The 5,265-nt window shown below is 36.1% G+C and overlaps 1 pseudogene; it reads left to right on the plus strand.

Moving 5' to 3' along the window:
• Positions 1–285: 285 nt before the first annotated feature.
• LOC123253838 lies at positions 286–678 on the plus strand (annotated as a pseudogene).
• The last annotated feature ends 4,587 nt before the right edge of the window (positions 679–5,265 follow it).

Here is a 5,265-nt window from a genome sequence, read left to right on the forward strand (position 1 = left end):
AGGGCACATTAATACAACACATCAGCTCAATTGGCCTAATCCAGTTCACCAACAGAGTAGAGAAGAAGCCCTTTCAGAGCAAAAAAGCTCATAATCACAGATCAAGCAAACAAACAGAGGAGTAAGAATACAGCTCATAAGGGGGGGAAAGAAAGAAAAATATGAGTAAACAACAGAAGAAAGAAGAAATTATGACTGACAGTTTCCGTTCAGGTAATGAAGTAAAAACAAATGAAACAAAGGAGGACGGCAAAGAAAACCTCAGAAACTCCAGTGACCGGGAAGATGGCAGCATCTGCAGTGGTGGCATTTGTGACCTTTGGCCACCTTCTGGGCCTCAGCCTCCGGGCCAGCTGGGGCTTTCCTGTGGCTGCCAGATGTTTTGGTGTGCAGGTGTCACTCACAGGGGAGAAAATTACCCACACAGGCCAGGTTTATGATGAAGACGATTACAAGAGGATTCATTTTGGTGGTCGCCAGAAAGAGGTAAATGAAAACTTTGCAGTTGGTTTGATAGCAGAGCAACCAGTATGCAAAGTAGAAAGTTGAGCGATATCATGTGATGGTGGAGAAGGAGCTCTGGGTCATCCAAAAGTGTATATAAACTTGGACAAAGAGACTAAAACTGGGACTTGTTGGTATTGTAGACTTCAGTTTACACACCATCACCACCACTGAAACCAGTTATACATGGAAACCAGTACAATTTTCTGCATGTAAGAATTTTTGTATTTTTTTAAAGTGTATTTAAGAATCACAAAACATAAGCTTTGTTTGAAAAATATTCTATGAATAGAACATAATTGTTGAGTATAATTTAAGTTTCAAGTGACTTTTTCCCCATGAAATACAGTCCTGGAACTACATTATTTTTTTGAATGTATGGTCAAGTCAGTTAGTCTTTTAACACATTGGCTTGGTCAAAACCTTTCTGTTAGCAAATGTTAAAATAAAGTTACTTTAATCTATTTATATGTTGAGTTTTTGGTGATAATGTAGAGATTATAAAGACAACTTTACATAGATTAGAAAAAGAACTGAACTCTCAAAGTCAAAAAAACTGAGTTTGCCTTTCAGTTCTGATACTTACTAGCTTTATAGTCATAGATAAATCATATAATTTCTCAGAGCTTATCTGTAAAATGGAATGTTTTTTCTTATATCAAAAATGAACATTTCAATATTAAGAATGGAAAAAAAGTTGTAATTAAACTATTATGTATAGTTTATACATGTTTATGCCTGGCACATATAATAGTAGGCGCTTAATGAAAATATTGATTGATTGTATGTATTAAATTTAATATGATAGTAAGAAAACTTCTCCGCTTGTCTTTGTCCCCTTTTAAACTTCTGCTCTTTTCTGTATATCTTAAAATATAAAATGTTTCACCCATAATCCTTTTTTCTTGCATCATTATGACAATTATTCAGTTTCTATCCCCACTAAAGGGAAGGCCTTCCTTGTAAGAAATAGCTATAGCCAAGCAAACAAATCAATATATTGGCCATGTCTGAAAAAATGTATGTCTTATTTTGTTCCATTATTCCATCACCTGTTCCGAGATGCAAAGAAATAAAGAATGCTTCACAAAAAAAGGAACTCCAGTGAATTGGATTCAAGACAGAAATTAAAGAAAACTGGGAAAAGAACTTAAAAAGCAAAATAAGTTCTTCATCTGGAAACAGAGGCACATGAACTACAACAAGAAAATAGTGTCCTAAAAGCCAGAACTGACCAGCTCTAAAATGAGTCAAAGAAAGTAACAATGACTTACAAAGAAAAATAGAATGATTGAATTAATAAATAAGACTAGAATTTGGTACTTTGAAAAAACAAATAAAATAGATAAAATAGTAGTGAATCTAATAAAAAAAAAAGAAAGAAGAGGGGGCATCTGGTAGCTCAGTGGATTGAGAGTCAGGCCTAGAGACAGGAGGACCTAGGTTCAAATCCGGCCTCAGACACTTCCCAGCTGTGTGACCCTGGGCAAGTTACTAGACCCCCATTGCCCACCATTGCCACTCTTCCACCTAGGAGCCAATACACAGAAGTTAAAGGTTTAAAAAAATAAATAAAAAAAAATAAAGAAGAAAATCAAATTAACAGTATCAAAGAGGAAATAGGCAATCTCACCTCTAATGAAGAGGAAATTAAAGCAAATTATTAAGAACTATTTTGCTCAATTACATGGCAATAAATATGACCATCTAGGTGAAATAGGTGAATACTTACAAAACCATAAATTGCCCAGATTAACAAAAGAGGAAATGGAATTCTTAAACAATCCCATCTTAGAAAAAGAAATTGAACAAGCCATCAAGGAACTCCCTAAGAAAAAATCCCCAGGGCCTGATGGATTCATAAGTGAATTCTATCAAACATTTAAAGAACAACTAATCCCAATACTATACAGATTATTTGACAAAAAAAGCAAAGAAGGAGTTTTACCAAATTCCTTTTATGACACAAATATGATACTGATTCCAAAGCCAGGCAGACCAAAAACAGAGAAAGAAAACTACAGACCAGGGGTCAGCAACCTTTTTGGCCATGAGAGCCATAAACACTACCTTTTTAAAAATGTAATTTCATGAGAGCCATAGAGTGCTCACAGTGCTGCTCCTGTAACAGCACCTGAAAAAAATGGACTTTATGGCTCCTGCAGAAAGAGCCATATCTGGCCCTCAAAAGAGCCAGATATGGCTCGAGAGTCATATGTTACCGACCCCTGCTACAGACCAATTTCCTTAATGAACATAGATGCAAAAATCTTAAATAGAATACTAGCAAAAAGACTCCAAACAAGAGTTAAAGAAAATTACAAAATGTAAAATAAATAATTTTGATTATATTGAATTAAAAAGTTTTTGTACAAAGAAAAACAACGCAACCAAAATCAGAAGGGAAACAACAAACTGGGAAAAAATCTTTATAACAAAAAATTCTGACAGGGGTCTAATTATTCAAATATACAAGGAGCTAAATCAGTTTTGTATAAAAAATCAAGCCATTCCCCAATTAATAAATGGGCAAGGGACATGAATAGGCAATTTTCAGATAAAGAAATAAAAAGTATCAATAAGCACATGAGAAAGTGTTCTAAATCTCTAATAATTAAAGAAATACAAATCAAAACAACTCTGAGGTATCACCTCACACCTAGCAGATTGGCTAAAATGAAAGAAGGGGAGAGTAATGAATGTTGGAGGGGATGTGGCAAAATTGGGACGTTAATGCATTGCTGGTGGAGTTGTGAAGTGATCCAACCATTCTGGATGGCAATTTGGAACTATGCCCAAAGAGCTCTAAAAGACTGCCTGCCCTTTGATCCAGCCATGACATTGCTGGGATTGTACCCCAAAGAGATCATAGATAAACAGACTTGCACAAAAATATTTATACCCGCGCTTTTTGTGGTGGCAAAAAACTGGAAAATGAGGGTATGCCCTTCAATTGGGGAATGGCTGAACAAATTGTAGTATATGCTGGTGATGGAATACTATTGTGCTCAAAGGAATAATAAACTGGAGGAATTCCATGTGAACTGGAAAGACCTCCAGGAATTGATGCAGAGCAAAAGGAGCAGAGCCAGAAGAACATTGTACACAGAGACTGATACACTGTGGTAAAATAGAATGTAATGGACTTCTGTACTAGCAGCAATGCAATGACCCAGGACAATTCTGAGAGATTTATGGAAAAGACGCTCCCCACACTCAGAGGAAGAACTGTGGGAGAGGAAACACAGAAGAAAAAAAACTGCTTGGACACTTGGGCTGATGAGGACATGATTGGGGATGTTGACCTGAAAAGACCACACCCATGTAACTATCAATAATGTGTAAATATGTCTTGACTGACCACACATAATAAAACCAGTGGAAATGCGAATTGGCTACAGCAGAGGGGGGCGGGGGTTGGAGGGAGTGAAGGGGAAAGTAAAAACATGACTTATGTAACCATGGAAAATTTTTCTAAAAATAAAAAATTATTTAAGAAAAAGACTCCAGCAAGTGATCATGAGGGTTATTCACTATGATCAGGTGGTATTTATGCCAGGAATGCAAGGATGGTTCAACATTAGGAGAACCATCCACATAATCAACCATATCAACAACCAAACCAACAGAAATCACATGATTATCTCAATAGATGCAGAAAAAGCCTTTGACAAAATACAACACTCATTCCTATTTAAAACACTAGAAAGTATAGGAATAGAAGGGCCTTTCCTAAAAATAACCAAAAGTATAGATTTAAAACCATCAGTAAGCATCATCTGCAAAGGAGATAAATTAGAAGCCTTCCCAATAAGATCAGGAGTGAAGCAAGGATGCCCATTATCACCTCTATTATTTAACACTGTGCTAGAAACACTAGCAGTAGCATTAGAGGAGAAAAAGAAATTGAAGGAATTAAAAATAGGTAATGAGAAGACTAAACTATCAGTTTACAAACTAAACTAAATAAACTAAACCCTTTGCAGATGATATGATGGTCTACTTAAAGAATCCTAAAGAAGGGCAGCTGGGTAGCTCAGTGGAGTGAGAGTCAGGCCTAGAGACAGGAGGTCCTAGGTTCAAACCCGGCCTCAGCCACTTCCCAGCTGTGTGACCCTGGGCAAGTCACTTGACCCCCATTGCCCACCCTTACCACTCTTCCACCTATGAGACAATATACCGAAGTACAAGGGTTTAAAAAAAAAGAATCCTAAAGAATCAAGCAAAAAACTAGGAAAAAAATAAACCAACATAAATCACCAGCATTTCTATATATTTCCAACACATCTCAGCAACAAGAGTCAGAAAGAGAAATTTCATTTAAAATCAGCCTAGATGATATAAAATATATAGGAATCTCTCTGCCAAGACAAAAACAGGAATTATATGAACACAACTGCAAAACACAGTCCACACAATTAAAAGTAGATCTAAAAATTGGAAAAACATTAATTGCTCATGGGTAGGATGAGTTAACATAATAAAAATGACCATCCTTATTCAGTGCCATACCTATCAAACTACCAAGAAACTGTTTTACTGAATTAGAAAAAATTTTAACAAAGTTCATTTGGGAGAACAAAAGATCAAGAATACAAAGGGAAATAATGAAAAAAAATGTGAAGGATGGAGGTTTAGCAGTACCAGATCTTAAACTATAAAGCAGCGGTCATCAAAACAATATGGCACTGGTTAAGAGACAAAAGGGAGGATGAGTGGAATAGACTTGGGGTAAATGACCTAAGCAAGACAGTGTATGAT

The sequence above is a fragment of the Gracilinanus agilis genome, chromosome X, assembly GCF_016433145.1.
Source record: "Gracilinanus agilis isolate LMUSP501 chromosome X, AgileGrace, whole genome shotgun sequence".
Taxonomy (NCBI): Eukaryota; Metazoa; Chordata; class Mammalia; order Didelphimorphia; family Didelphidae; genus Gracilinanus; species Gracilinanus agilis.